General features: G+C 35.1%; 1 protein-coding gene and 1 long non-coding RNA gene across 2 annotated transcripts in view; both read right to left on the minus strand.

Annotated features, from left to right (window-relative positions):
• The window catches only part of LOC123682235 (mucin-3A-like), a 52,333-nt gene that overhangs the window by 8,283 nt on the left and 27,664 nt on the right, over positions 1–16,386 (minus strand). The gene's annotated exons all lie outside the window — the stretch shown is intronic.
• Positions 4,874–5,212, minus strand: LOC123682239. The gene is made up of 2 exons (XR_006747799.1): positions 5,058–5,212; positions 4,874–5,007 (listed from the first exon to the last, which is right to left on the minus strand). It is a non-coding gene; the product is annotated as an uncharacterized LOC123682239 (long non-coding RNA).

Raw genomic sequence — 16,386 nt, forward strand, 5'->3', positions numbered from 1 at the left:
TGGCTATCACGAAGAAGTTAATGTGAGAGAAGGTATAAAAAGTGACTTCTCATCGCCACTTTCGATGGTAACTTGGGGATAATGGTTCTAAAAGATCACAGTTTTGATTATTCTGATGTTGTAAATGGAAGAAACAAAGTGAAAGAGAAAACAAAACGTCTGTGTAACAATTACAGATAACAATATAAGAATGAAGCATATAAAACTTTGAATAAAGTAATTTTTATCGGGCCCGAAGCCCTGAGTAATGATTAATACCCAGCGCCACCTGCTAGCTCCACCCCTAAACGATTTCTGCAGATTTCTGTAATTGGGTTATCATTGCACTGAATCCGGACGTGGTTTTTCTGAAATCAGAAGACGTAGTTAAAGACATGGATAACTTGAAGGTGTGAAAACAACCAATTGGTGAAATTCAAGGCTTTTTTCGATACGATGAGATGCGGAGAAAGAGGACAGTGACGTACATCTCTTCGGTATTCGTGTTACTAGGTATTTGCAGAGATGGGCGCGTTTTACTTTCAATACTGGCCAACTGAAGAATGGCCCTCAGGGGCTATCATCGATCTCATGCGGATATGAAGGAATCAAATAACGATATCACGAAACAGGTCCGTGAATCTATTAGCTCAGGACCGGTTCAGGGGATATGAAGGAGAAGAGAAACGATCAAGTTCGGTCGCGAAAAAGAGAAAGCTAAGATTAATCGATATCCAAATTATAGTTTCGGCTGTTTTCGGTGTTGTTATTAGCGCTGTTATTTACGATGTGTTTGAGGATTAGTTAGTTTTCACCATATGAATGCAGATTTTATTATTTTTTTTTTGGTTCGTAGTGTTTTGCTTGTTTCTAGGGGACTGCGGGCCGGTATTTTTGGCTGAATTCGACATTAAAATCAATTCTGCCCGTCCGGTCGTTGTATATACGATAAATCTTGAATAGGATGCGTTGAAGACTTGATATTTCAAGGTTAAGTCCAGGGTTCTGATGAGTCGGATAATTTTTTTTAATGGGTAACATCCCATAATGATTTTGAGATTACACCCATATGAATTTTGTTTATTCAATATTAGAAAAAATTGCAATTTACAAACTATTGTCGCATTTGGGGCTCAGAAAATCCAAGAATTATTGTTGAAAATCCTCTCCATCCTCAACGTGTCACTGTTTGGTGCGGTTTTTAAGCTGGTAGTTTGATTGGGCTTTACTTATTCCAAAATGAGGCTGGTGCCACTTTTACGGTGAATGAATTGCGCTACCGAGCTTTGATTAATGTTTTTTTTATGATATAATGTGGAGGGCGTTCATTTTCAACACAAACAACGAAAAAATCGCAATTTTGCGAAGGTTTCTTGCCGAAGAGGTGATCACAATTGGCCACCGAGATCTTGTGATCTAACACCTTTAGACTTTTTATTTGAAACTGCGTAAAAGAACAATCGTTTCAAGACCTTAAGGATGGAATTCGTGAATTTATCGAGGACATACAGCCTATATATCTTAATTTGATGTACAACTTAGAGAATCAACCTGCATAGTTACATAATTAGAAAAATGAAAAATCGAACATTCCAATCCTGCATCCATAATTTTGGAATGCGTTTTCTCAACTGAGTTGTTGAGAATTTTCTGTTTACATGGCTTATCGCTAAGATGTCTTAGATGTCTAAAACACTAGTGTACTTACTTACTCTCGAAAAACCTTAAGATTGAAGTGGGGACTCTTGAAGGGACCAGCCTACTTGGATTTTAATGGTATTGGTCCCTTTTCACTTGATTTCCTCCTCATTTTTCATGGTGGCGCTCACATCGTCTTTCTATCAATGTCGTTTTGAGGTTAAATCAAAAGTGGATCAAATTTTGACAGAACAAATGAAAATTTTGAAATGATGCTGTTGATTGGTCAATTTTTGTATAGCGCCACTTCAATGAAGAAAAGATAAAAGGGACCATAGAGTAATAAACATATATGTATAGAGGGAGCATACGCAATTTTCACATGTCCCCAAAATGGTTAGATTACGTTGTCGGATTGTGATATATTTTCAAATCCACAATTTTACTATATCGTTATGAATGTATATTATATTGAATGAAATATATTTATTTCAGTGATTTCTGATTAAATATGCAAATTTGAATATTTGGAATCCGATATTTTTCCTAATTGTCGAATTTATAATAAGCAGAATATTTATTTTTGTCTGTATCTATCTACTGAAATCCAAGGTTTGGCAACTTTTGCTCTCCTTGTGTCATCGGTTGTTTTACGTCGTTTGGCGCGCTTGAAGTTTGTTTTCTGAATTTCCGATATATTTGGGCATTTATTTCAATATATTTTGAGCTAATATGAAACGTTGATTCATAAAAAGTGCGTTATTTGTGGAGAAACTCAAGAATTGAGTGCAATATCGCATCACTGATATGTTTTCATTTCCGCGCGCTTTATGTCAAATTTGATAGTTCATGCTGGGGACAAAATTTACTTACTGAAAATGACATATGTTCCCTCTATCTATGTTCATTACTCTGAGTTCACGTCAGTGATTTTCTCATTTTTACCATTCCAAACATTACTGGACATTCTGATTAAAATGTCACTCATTATATAAATGCAATAATATAAAACTTGCCAACCGCGAGCACTTCCGATAAGCGTATAACCGTTACCGTTCCATAATACAGCTACTTATCGAACAGATGTTGTTATTACCGATGTATGAAGATCAATTCGATCTGATCGGAGATACCTAAACGGTCAACAGATGGATTTCGTAACATCTAACCATCACTTTCTATGATTATGTGTAAATTTCATGAGATAACTCGCACTCTACGATTGCAGGATGATGGATTACTTGTTTGCGATCCAAGGATGAAAGATTCGATAGACATTATACGTTGCAACTTCTATGGTTTCGTTCGGGTCATTTGTGAAATTCTTGATAGTTGATGTTCACGCACAGCATTCCAACTTTTACCGAGATGGGATGAAAACAGAACTGTTATTAGAGAATGATGATTGTGCACAATTCGATAGGTTGAAGAGAAATTTGAATATAACATTTTTAAGTTCAGATTAGAAGAAAAACAGGTGACCTTGTATATTTTCTGTGTTTGATGCAGAATCCTGTAAAACAGTTTAAAGTTAAAACCTGCCTTAACTACTTTTTCTTGTATTGAACAACTCAATATACACTTTAGAAAACTAACATAAGATTCACCTTCAGAGTAATAAACATAGATAAAGGGAGCATATGTCATTTTCAGTGCGCAAAATTTATCCCCAACATGAAATATCAAATTTGGCATGAAGCGCGCGGAAATGAAAACATATCAGTGATACGATATTTCACTCAATTCGCGAGTTCCTCTACAAAGAACGCACTTCTTATGTCCCATAGTGAATCAATGTTTCATATTAACCCAAAATATATTGATGATAAATACCTAAATATAACAGAAATTCAGAAAACAAACTTCAAGTGCTCCAAACGACGTGAAACAACCGATGACACTAGGAGAGCAAAATTTGCCAAACCTTGGAAATCAGCAGGTAGATACAGAAAATAATAAATATTTCGCTTATTACAAATTCTACAATTAGGAAAAATATCGGATTCCAAATATTCAAATTTGCATATTTAATCGGGAATCACTGAAATAAATATATTTCATACAATATAATAAACAGTCATAACGATATAGTAAAATTGTGGATTTGAAAATATATCACAATCCGACAACGTAATCTAACCATGTTGGGGACATGTAAAAATTGCGTATACTCCCTCCATCTATGTTTATTACTTTATGGATTCCCTTTTTCACTTTTCCTCCTTTTTTGTTATAAAGGGTGGTCCAGATTTTAGTTCAATAACGTTGGCGTCGGATAGAACAACTTTTTTTGATGAAAAAAAGTTTATATAAACATATATCCTAACAAGCTTCGTTTCAAGATACAGGGTGTTAAAGTTTGAGAAAAACGTCCTAAAATGCAAAAGAAAAATTCTCTTTCACCAAGACGATGCTCCTTGTCATGAAAACCATGATCAAATTGAAGGAATTGAGCTTTCAACTGCTTGATTGACTACTGGTTTTTGCAGTCCTCAAGGAAAAAAATCGGCTATAATGAAAGCAAAGACAAATCTTTCTGGAGAAAAAGTATTGACCAATAAAGAATAATTTTCAAAAAAAAAAAAGTGTTTTTACTGGTTAAGTATGAAAAGTCTATAATTAAAAACCAAATTTTCGTCTGTCCTGTTCTGCAAATGTCACTTTCCAAGAATACCTAACACAACGTTGAAAAAAGATGGAAAAACTAAGGTCATCTAGTGCAATTAAGTAGAGATCTATATTTATAATCAAGAAACGCTTTGATATCAGATAATCTAGACTACCAGTTTGTCTTGTCCTGATTAGAATTTCATCGACCGGTTATCTAAATGAAGTAGAACAAGTAGTCAGATTTAATTTGATCAAATTGATAACCGAAGGCCCTTCTGTTATAAATAATAATAAACTATATGGATAAACGTTCGATTCTGATGTTTTTTCTATAAAAATGGTTCGGCCTTGTTTCAATAAATCAGGTCTATTATTTCCTCATTGAAAGTTATTATTCTTATCTAACCAATGTCAGTTGAACTTCTTGGGCTTCTGTATTACATTCGAGGTGATTGACGTAGATTTTAGTTCAGTGTTTTTCAAATTATAGTTGAAGTATAGAAGAATTTCTTTGTACTTAAAAATCTTTAACTTTTTTTCGTTAACATCTTCTCTTTAATTTTTGTTGAATTTAGTCCCTTTTTATCGTCTTTTCTTTAATTTTTTGCCACTTAATTGGCTTGTTTCAAAATTGACTAGATTGTAATTGAGATCAATAAATATTTTATTTGATTAGGCATTCCTTGAACAATCATCAATAATAACCAATCTAATGATCTGCATAGAAAGAGGCTCAGGGTACCAAGGCTTCTTTTGTAATATTAGGATGCAGTTCTTCAGCTACAAAAAAAGAACTATTAATCGTTATTTATCGGGATTTACAAAATTACCTGGATCCCTACAACGCGTGAAAACACCCAGTACAGTATTGATTAAAAGTCCCACATTAACAAAAATTAATATCCCACAAATTATTGATAGAAATGTTTCGCAGTTAGTTGTCATTATGAAGTAACATAGATGTGCAATATTGCAAACAGAATTTTGATAAACCCATAGAGTAGTAAACATATAGATAGAGGAAGTATACGCAGGTTTCACATGTCCCCAACATGGTTAGATTACGTTGTCGGATTGTGATATATTTTCCAATTCACAATTTTACTATATCGTTATGAATGTATATTATATTGAATGAAATATATTTATTTCAGTGATTCCCGATTAAATATGCAAATTTGAATATTTGGAATCCGATATTTTTCCTAGTTGTCGAATTTTCAATAAACAGAATATTTCTTATTTTCTGTATCTACCTGCTGAAATCTAAAATTTGGCAACTTTTGCTCTCCTAGTGTCAGCGGTTGTTTCGCGTCGTTTGGCGCGCTTGAAGTTTGTTTTCTGATTTTCTGATATATTTAGGTATTTATTTCAATATATTTTGAGTTAATATGAAACGTTGATTCACTATGGGACATAAGAAGTGCGTTCTTTGTGGAGAAACTCGTGATTTGAGTGAAATATCGTATCACTGATATGTTTTCATTTCCGCACGCTTCATGTCGAATTTGATAGTTCAACGTGGGGACAAAATTCGCTCACAAAAATGACATATGCTCCCTCTATCTATATTAATTACTCTTAGGTCATACTTGTATGGTAAATGTACAAAATGGCAGATTTTAGATGGGACACCCTGTATATTGGTTGAATAATGAAAGGTCGAATTCAAGTCGCCACATTCACGTGTGCAACAATATCTGCATGAAACCTGATCGTTTAAAAACTTCTCGAATAGCCATGCTAAATTAATCGAATCAATAGTCTATGACATATTGAATTTTTTATGAGCCGCACCTCCTGGTCAAAAGTGAAAAAAAAAAACAGATTGATCGCGCTTAACAATCTAGATATCGAAAGTGCTACGGCTTGAAAAGAACTTCTAGATTTCGCCATGCATAAAATGTTTGTTTTATAAATACATTCTTATCTTGATTTGCATTCACGCCTCACAGAGTTTGATCGACTCTATTTTGCAACAACAATTTTTCGGCTAGCGTTAAAATATCCTAATGTTTTTTGGGTTAATTCAATTACGTGAATATTCACGTGTAAAAACTGCAAACAATATACTTTAATAGTCCACAAAGTTATGCTAATTTCACCAGAATTCATTCCGAACTTTTAATTCACATTTACAACAAAACAGAAATAGGTACAGCCTTGGGATAACATGTAAAGGGTGTTTTTTTCAGAGCTATAGTACTTTAAATTGCAATAATACAACGATGGATTATTCGATTGACATGAATTTTATTTATCCGCAAGATAATCTTGTGGCATTACATTTTGAATATGATTTCTGGCTTATGACCGCCACGGCTGGCTCGGATGTAGTCCAATCTGGACGTCCAATTTTCGATTACTTTTTCCAACATTTGTGACCGTATATCATCAATAACACGGCGAATGTTGTCTTCCAAATGGTCAAGGGTTTGTGGCTTATCCGCATAGATCAATGACTTTATATAGCCCCACAGAAAGTAGTCTAGCGGTGTTATATCACAAGATCTTGGAGACCAATTCACAGGTCCAAAACGTGAAATTAGGCGGTCACCAAACGTGTCTTTCAATAAATCGATTGTGGCACGAGCTGTGTGACATGTTGCGCCGTCTTGTTGGAACCACAGCTCCTGGACATCATGGTTGTTCAATTTAGAAATGAAAAAAATAGTAATCATGGCTCTATACCGATCACCATTAACTGTAAAGTTCTGGCCATCATCGTTTTTGAAGAAGTACGGACCAATGATTCCACCAGCCCATAAAGCGCACCAAACAGTCAGGTTTTCTGGATGTAACGGTGGTTCGACATACACTTGAGGATTAACTTCACTCCAAATGCGGCAGTTTTGTTTGTTGACGTAGCCATTCAACCAGAAGTGCGCTTCATCGCTAAACAAAATAAAATGGACGTAGTGCGCGTTACGTATTCCGCACAGAACCATTATTTTCGAAACAAAATTGCACTATTCGCAAGCGTTGTTCAGGCGTTAGTCTATTCATTATGAATTGCCAAACCAAACTGAGAATAAATTGCTTGACAGCTGTTAAATCGGTCGCCATCTTGAACAGAAATGCCAACTTAAAGTTATATACCTCGAGAAAAAACACCCTTTATATTGTTTTCACGTGAATATTCACGTTATTGAATTAACCCAAAAAACACGTAATAATTCGGATATTTTAACGCAAAAAACACCCGTTATAAAATGATCCGAGCAATCTGTGATTTTCGTTTGTACCACCAATTCAGGAACAACCTGTATTTGTCGTAGATTTTTTTTATTCATCACTATTTATTTCAAGGCCTTCAAGGGGTTTGAAATTCCTCCTAAATTCTCGTTCAAATGAAATGATGAACAATGCGTGAGAAACTGCCACTGCTCGAACTTTATATTTTAGAAAATGATGATCCAAAAAATACGTTCATTCATTAAGAAAACTTTCGATTCGCATTTTCAAATCGATCAATGAAAGTTGTTTGTCTATCTTCGCCTGGTACAATTTCTCTCCGTTAGTCCAGCTTTCTAAAAGGCCAAAAGCTTTAAGAAGAATTTCTCAATACATTATCATTTGCCCAACATGTAGGTATACACCATAACTTGCTAATCATTTCAGAGACAAGCGCTCAGATCCTTTATTTACGAAATTATTAACGTTGAATAATGAATCTGTATTGTTGAATGGACGGACGAGAAAGTGCTTTATAAAGACCGCTTTATACACTCAGGTGCAAAAAAAACGAAACTAGTTGATATTGAGTCAAATTTATTGTCCCATAGTTTTCTTATTTTGAGCTCAATTTTCCAAATTATTGATTCCAACTTGCATATTCAATCTTTTGGTAAGTGCTGGCTTATAAGTCACTATACAGGGTTAATCAGATGTTTGAAACATCCTGTGGAATAATTTCGTGATCAAATTTTTTTCATATTACCAATTTTCATCGAGATTCATTTCTTTTCAACATTTTGTTTTTTGGTTCATGGCTTTAAGTGTAGTTGTTCATTTTTAAGAGATAAATGAACTTATCATCAACGGTTTATTTCAAGAAATGAAATTATCTCAAGATGCTAATCGACAGTTTATGAAACGACGTATGCAGACAGTAAATGAAAAAATATTAATCTGAATTAAAAAAAGAACGTTTTTTTGAGTTATTTACGTTTCACTTAAATTCAATAAGTTTGTCTTCCTTGTGATATGATTCAAAAGATATTTTACCTTGCAGCCATCTCTAATACACACAGAACACTTTGAGTTCTACAGAAAAAGTAAAGGCATAGTTCAGCTATGAGGTATTCACTTCTTTTCTAAAAAAATTGAGAAAATTACTAGATAATTTAATCTCAAAGACCCAAGCTGTACACTGTAGGTAGATGAGATTAGATTTAATTAAGAAGGTTCCTTTTCACTGCGACCTTATGGTCTATTGTGCCCCCCATCAGAGCTATTCTTTCCATAACGTGATCTACAGCTCGCCTTCCAGTTCTAGAGTTCTAATGAACTCCAGTATTCGGGATGGCTTCATGGAGGCTACTTCTTTACTTCTAGAAGTTTCTTGTTTCAAGCATATTTTGCGTTGACTAGTTATGGCGAGACATTCTGTCACCAGGTGATTCGGAGTTTCTTCCTCCTCCCCACAGAATCTGCACTCGTCATTTTCTGCTAGAACCATTCTCATGATGTGGTTCTTATGGCGACAATGCCCTGTGAGGAAGCCAGTGAGGAGGTGCAGTATATTCTTGCTAAGATCTACATACTTCTTGGATCTCGCAGTGTCGAAATTTCGAAGAGACTTTTTGGAATGATCCAAACCAGGAATATTCCACCAGAGTGTTTCTCTTTCGGTTTTTCCTTCTCCTGAAGGTTCTAGGCCGATGATAAGAGTTTGTGCTCCTTTCCTGGCAAGTGTATTGACCTCTTCATACACTGTAGGTAAACTTGGCATTGTCAGGAATATTTTCTGTCAACGCTGGAGATGACTTAGATCTGCAAGAGCTGGGTAGATGAAAGTCAAGTAAAGTTGCCAGGGGATATCCAGAAGAAAATGTGACGAAAAAAGCAATTATATAGAAGATCCGTTTCAGTCATTAAATAATGTGCAGAAACAGGTGAAGAGTATAAGTGGCAGATTGGATGCTGAACCATCCGAAATCAGTAGCAATGAAGCGAAAGAATACCTAGCAATGAAGAACAAAGAAACAACCTTCAATTTTGAAAATTGTCAAGAGATTGGAATTCATGTTACCAATAAAAATTATCTGCATTGATACGTGACTAAGGTAGGTATTATGAAATGGTTATAATGGAATTTTTCCATTTTCTTGAATAATATGTTTCGCATAAGTCTGAAAAAAATAGAAATTTGTTGTGCTTTCACCGACCTACACCAGGAAGCTTTTGAAGCTACCACGAACTGAGCTTCCGGTTTTGGTGGGACTGTTGACAGGCCACTCTCGAGGCAAATATCTTTTGTACCGCATGGGTAAGTCAGCAAATGAGATTTGCAGGCTCTGTGAAGAGCAGAACACATGTTGTGCAAATGTCCGGGGTTGACTGGCCTAAGAACCACTCATTTGGGAAAGTCAGTCCTGGATACTCACGAGTTAACAGCCAAGGCTCCTAAGGATGTCGTTGGTTCCGTTAACAGTATCGACTGCCTCCCTGGGTTTGGATGAATAGATAGGGTTAAGAACAAAAGATCCATGTGGTAGCAGATCCCAGAAGGCTAGCTTACTGAGCCTAATGAAATAGAAACATAAAAGGATCATGATTATTGACGATACCTTCGTTAAAATTGAATGAATCACTAGAAACTTCAATACAAAAACCTGTAGACCCCAATGATCTGTCAAGCGATCAACCTAACCTCTCTTCCGATCTAATTCAAAGGCATCCTTGTCACTTCCGACCCTGCCTCTACCTCATATCCGCGAAAAAACAAATTACACCATTGCCTCGACTGCTAGAAGACAACCTTGAAAGACACTCGGCGTGTCAGGTTGTCTCGAAGGTCATCCGTAGCCATCTAGCGTACGTTTCCGCATCTTGGCGTGCCAAGACGAATTCAAAATAGCCGGCCTATGAAAGGTACTGGTGAAAGTGTAGGTAGTTGGGAGTGGTCTCTGTCGGTGTCGATGCGAACCAAGCTACGTACTCGATGCTCGTATCGCAGCAGCGTGAAATTCAACAACGATCAACTTTCCATAATATTTCCATCTGTGTTTCTCTCCGGCACGAAGGTCTCGTTTTGTTTTCTAGGAAATATTTTCGTTATGCAATGAACGCGTGTTTCCTCATACTTGTGTATCTAGATTTGTCTGGAATGATATCATTTTGTGTTTGGGTGGGGATTGTAGGTTGTTATGAGTCTGTATAGGGTGTCTTGTGCATCGAGAATTTTCCAGAGCAATTAACAATTGTTGTTTTCAGCTGTATATACAGGTGTTCCTAAATTGGAGGTACAAGGAAAATGGGAGATATTTGGGATAATTTTAAGAAGAAAAGGCCTATGAACATGGGCCTGCAAACGCTTTGTTTTGGATATAGAGGGTGTTTCATGTAGTCCAACTTTTTTGTGATGATTATACTAGTTTATCGAATCATCAAAGACGGTTATTATTATCAATCTTCGCTACATATGTACCAAATCTTATAATTAGTTCTTTCTTGAATTTAATATTGTAACGTTCTGATTTGAAGATTCAGAATGAAGGCTATACCATCAAAAAGTCAAAAGTATTGATAATAATGATCAAGAGAAACTTCAGAACATTACTTAAAAAGTGTATAAACTGTTCTGAATAAGCACAAGAATATACCTAAGAGCAAATAGGAATATCAAGTGCTTAGAGACAAATCTAACCCAACAGATGCACAGAATCTAAGATACTCTAACTAACATGTTTAGAAACCCTGGTGTGTGCACTGATTCGATTTTGTTTCAGACTTGTTTGAGACAGTCCACCTGATGCTTTGGCTAGAACTTACCAGAGTCCTGTGAGGTGGCGCTCTTCAGAATTGTTCGAATTTTCGCTGTTTCTCGGTGTTTAAAAATTGAATAATAAATCTGCGAATTACAATTCAATTAATATCGAACTTATAATAAAATGATTGGAATATATGACATATCACAATTGTGCTATTCAGAGTATAGAAGGTTGTCACTAGCATAGAATTTAAAATATTATATTTCTTTAATGAAAGGTCACGAAAAGCCAGAACTCAGAGTAATAAACATAGATAGAGGGAGCATATGTCATTCTCAGTAAGCAAATTTTATCCCCAACATGAACTATCAAATTTGACATGAAGCGCGCGGAAGTGAAAAAATATCAGTGATAAGATATTTCACTCAATTCGCGAGTTTCTCCACAAAGAACGCCCTTCTTATGTCCCATAGTGAATCAACGTTTCAACTCAAAATATATTGAAATAAATACCTAAATATATTAGAAATTCAGAAAACAAATTTCAAGCGCGCCAAACGACGTGAAAGAACCGATGACACTAGGAAAGCAAAAGTTGCCAAACCTTGGATTTCAGCAGGTAGATAAAGATAATAATTATCCTGCTTATTATAAATTCGACAATTAGGAAAAATATCGAATTCGAAATATTCAAATTTGAAAATTCAGTCGAAAATCACTCAAATAAATATATTTCATTCAATATAATATACATTCATAAAACGATATAGTAAAATTGTGGATTTGAAAATATATCACAATCCGACAACGTAATCTAACCCTCGATCTAACCATGTTGGGGACATGTAAAAATTGCGTATACTCCCTCCATCTATGTTTATGACTCTATGATCACGGGAAATGTCAAATATAAACGATGTATGCGCCATCTGAAACTTAAGTGATCTCTCAAAATCAAGTGGGTGTAAAGTCTAAATAGACACACCAGGGTTTCTATGCATCTTAACTCTAACCTTCGTTGATCAAGATAGTAGCAATAATATTTCCTCAAAATCTCAAAAAACAAAACAAGGCTATTTGGAAACATTAAAGTACAACGAACAATCCATTATCTTATTCCCACATCACGTACTATCCAAAAAAAAAAAGAATGCTTCCAACTTCCTTGACACAAAACGCGAATCAAGATCTAAAACGACGGTGTATACACTTTGTCGAAATCGAACCACAGACGCAAAACAATATCATTTCCATCTTCCTGTGTGTTTCACGACGCTCATTACGAAACCATATTCAACCATATTCATTAATGCAAAATATCCGGTCCCAACATGATCGCACAATGCGAAATCCACGGAAAGGTATGTAGGTTTCCAGGCAACGAGAAGAATTCGCGCTTTAACGGACATAATCATTAGCAGGAAGCCATTTAACTGTAAGCGCCATTACGATAGAACCCATTTGGACAGAGAGAGGATTCCTCTGTGCTTCTGTCGCCGATAAATGACATTTATCTATGGCTGCGATTCTGCGAAAACGCGGGATAGACGTGCGACCATAGATTACTACTGACTGACCTGGGTTACCATCGATCAGTTCAACAGGTCTCTATGGTCCATCAATTGATGGGAGGATTGTAACATAAGCTATTATTTTGCAGTTAGATGTGAAATAAGAATTGGAAGCTTAATACAAATCTTTATGCCGATCACATCATAAGAAACAGAAAAAATTCAAGAATAATAGTGATAATACCTTTACTCACAATATTCATAACAATTATCATCAGAGAAACAATGGTAAACAAAGTAAGAATCCGCTAAAGGCGTACCTTGTGCTCACAATCAATCAAAAGCAACTACGTGTTAATGATTCTGAACAGTGTTTGAAGCTGTTTAAGTGCAATAAACTTGAATTTTTGGGTCGATATGTGACAATGGATGAAACATGGCTCCATCATTTCACTCGGAGTCCAATCGACAGTCAGCTGAATGGACTGCACACGATGAATCGAATCCGAAGCGAGGAAAAACACAACAGCCGGCAAGGTTATGGCATCAGTATTCTGGGATGCGCGAAGTATAATATTCATTGATTACCTCCAAAAGGGTCAGACCATTAAAAGCGATTATTATATAGCGTTATTGGATCGTTTAGAGGATGAAATCGTTAAAAAACGGCCTCATTTGAAGAATAAAAGGTACAGTTTCGTTAAGAGAATGCGCCGTGTCACAAAACAATGAAAACATGGCAAAATTGCATGAATTGGGCTTCGAATTGCTTCTGCATCCACCGTATTCGCCAGATCTGACCCCCAGCGACTTTTTCCTGTTCTCAGACCTCAAAAGAATACTCGCTAAAAAGAAATTTAGCGCGAATGAAGAAGTAATCGCCGAAACTGAGGCCTATTTTGAAGCAAAAGGCAAATCGTACTACAAAAATGGTATCGAAAAGTTGGAAGATTGCTATAATCGCTGTATCGCCCCCGAAGGCAACTATGTTGAATAATAAAATCGAATATTGCCAAAAAAATGTGTTTTACTATGGTAGACCAGGGACTTTTCAATTGGCCTGTTAATTAGGCGTATGAGCACTCAAGTTCTCCTAACAAGTCACTGTTTTTTTTCAATTTTCTCATTGTTATCAGGACTTGCCTATAACACCAATTCAACTGACCACCAAATGAAATGCAAGGCTATCATTCATTAATTTGACAATAAATCTTCGTAGAGAAGCACATCTTCTGAGATATCAGGATTTCTATAAAAAATAAACGTGTGAAGACGATGTTTCCGCAATCTCAACAAAACAAATATTTAATTTTATAATTGGAGTTAATGACCCATGGTTATTTGGACACGCACTCAACCTGGAAAGTGATAAATTACTTTCATCTTAATGAATGCTGAGGAAATATCAACAAAGTTTGGGAGTAAAAGTGAAATCGGAATTCCAACACTCTAGATCGAGTTATCGTAGGTGTACAATTGTTCCATTGATGGATATCTATTCGACACAAAAAAAAAGTTTATGAGATTCTATTGAAAGAGCATTGGAGTCGTTTTTTTGGAAGTCATAGAAATATCTGGTATTGATCGTTAGTCGAGGTAGGAAAATGAAAGTTTGACATAATATAGGTATCCACAAATATACGGACGTGTAATATATTCTTATAGATCTAATGTGACATAGTCTATAACATAAGAAAAATTCAATTTTTCCATTAGGCTGATTATGCTGATTGGTTCTTTACGAAAATATTAATAATCAATTATAAACAGAAAATAGATAGAAAGATCGAGCGATCATTAGTTCAATTAATTCAACAAGAGGCTAGTACCAACCATTCCAAAGATTCCCAAATCAGGTGTGGCAACATCAGGAAAAAATATGGAACTGAATCACGTTTAATGATGATGATGAGTGAGCTGTAAAGAAAGGCAAGGACAGTAATACATCTCGAATTGCCTAATCAAAATCCATCATGAATATTATGACGGAATATGTTACACCAGCATTTGTTTCGCGGATATTGACGCTCACATATGATTTGAATCTTTCATATAAGAGTCATACGTAGGAACAATTTGCAAGAAAACAAATCATTCGAAACGTTGTGCAACTCAGATAAATGCTGTTGGGAAAGAACCAACGACTTACCATACAAGACTGTTCGTCTGAATTATGTTCAAGGTGGTTTACCTGCAACAAAGAAATAAATTAGATTTATATTGCAAAAACGCAGATATTCAGTCAATTTCTTCACAATCGGTAAGGACGATGTACGTTTACAGGGTGTTGTATTGACTAGCCGATAAATTGAAACTTTGGTGAACACATATAAGGTGATCTTTTACGATGACTCATTATCGCACCTATGAAATTTGTGTTTGAATAGATTACTGTCAGATGACATCATAACACACTAGAGTGTATTCTCCTCCCTCGTTTTGAAATTGACCAATCACATAACACTATTTTCCAAATTGATTCTGTTGAGATGAGTGAATATTGCGCTAGATCTCTCCAAATGCTATTATTTTTTTGTCTTCCAGAGTGGTTTTATTTGGTTTCTTATCAATTATATTCACAATTTTTTGCAAAAGTTTTCCAAAAAGAGGTTTAATATTGAATAGTTCTCTATCTAGACAGTTGTCCCTTTTGAAGCTGTCATATTTTGATATTTGACAAGTAAAGACTATGCCAATACTCAACAATAGATATAAGACCTTGAACATGGAATAAATAATAATTATAAACAACAAAAATGCATCGATTTCTCTCAAAATATACTCGTTTTCATAATAATCGAATAAATCCTCTTATTGGAAAACTTTATGAATTTCTTTATCATTATGATGAACATATATTGATATTCAACTCAAATTTCACAGATATCAAGTCATAAACATAACTCACAAAGACTCATATTACCTGAAAACATCTCTTGGAGAACATTTCAAAAACAAACAATGTTCTTGGCGTATTCAAAGAATAATCTAGCCACATTTCACTCAATTTACAAATTTGAATGGATTGTACTTTCAAATTATTTTGCATTAATCTTGTCATTTTAGGAATTGGTTTTATATTGTGTCAGACAATGTAATTTTGTATCCAATTAAATGAAAATAAATGTCTTACGTAGTTTTCGTTCATACAACACATGAAAGACACAACACATGATCTAATGGGAAATGGACTGTTTTGAGTTATAGAGTATTGACATTATTATATCAATCTTAGAACATAGAATTTGTATTAGTATCTTATATTCCAAGTTATCAATATTAATTCATCGAACACAGAATGGGATCACTGTGTCAATGGCCCTATAAACTTGTGGCAAATGTCTGCAATGGTTTTGTGGCCACAATAAATGAATTCTTTATTAATTTACCCATTTATTGCAAGCCGCAGTGACATAAGTATGTTGAAAGATTGTAAGTAAATCGTTCATTCATTCTGATAATAAATGAATTGTGTGAAATTTTATAGGAAGATGGGAAATGTTGAGAAATGAGTATAATTGTCCAGATTTTGAATTGATGTGTTTTTCTCACAGATATAGTGATGATTTTCGAGATTGGTAACATCGTTCCGTGAGAAGTATATAATTAATTAGATCAACAATTATTTTGATGCACAATGATCGATGACATATTTTTCAAACGTTGCCCAAGAATGAAAGTATTGCTGCAGAACATGAGCATTGAGTATGTGT

The sequence above is a fragment of the Harmonia axyridis genome, chromosome 6, assembly GCF_914767665.1.
Source record: "Harmonia axyridis chromosome 6, icHarAxyr1.1, whole genome shotgun sequence".
NCBI lineage: Eukaryota > Metazoa > Arthropoda > Insecta > Coleoptera > Coccinellidae > Harmonia > Harmonia axyridis.